This window comes from Grammomys surdaster, unplaced genomic scaffold (assembly GCF_004785775.1).
Source record: "Grammomys surdaster isolate TR1022 unplaced genomic scaffold, NIH_TR_1.0 206, whole genome shotgun sequence".
Classification (NCBI taxonomy): Eukaryota; Metazoa; Chordata; class Mammalia; order Rodentia; family Muridae; genus Grammomys; species Grammomys surdaster.
Window position 1 is genome coordinate 849,560 of NW_021604651.1, and position 260 is coordinate 849,819.

Below are 260 nucleotides of genomic sequence, written 5' to 3' on the forward strand. Positions count from 1 at the left end.
AGAGAGAGAGAGAGAGAGAGAGAGAGAGAGAGAGAGAGAGAGAGAGAACAGAAGCAAGGAAGGAATAAAACATTCATCAAACAAATACAAACTCAGAAACAGCACCAACAGCACCTAGACCTACAATCATCCCACACCTAGATCCTCAAATACCACTGTAAGAGTTAAATCAACAGCAGACATGACAATGTGGGACCACCAGGGCCCAGCTATCATGCAATAGCAGGATCTGAATTTTTCAAATGCATCAGAGGCACAAG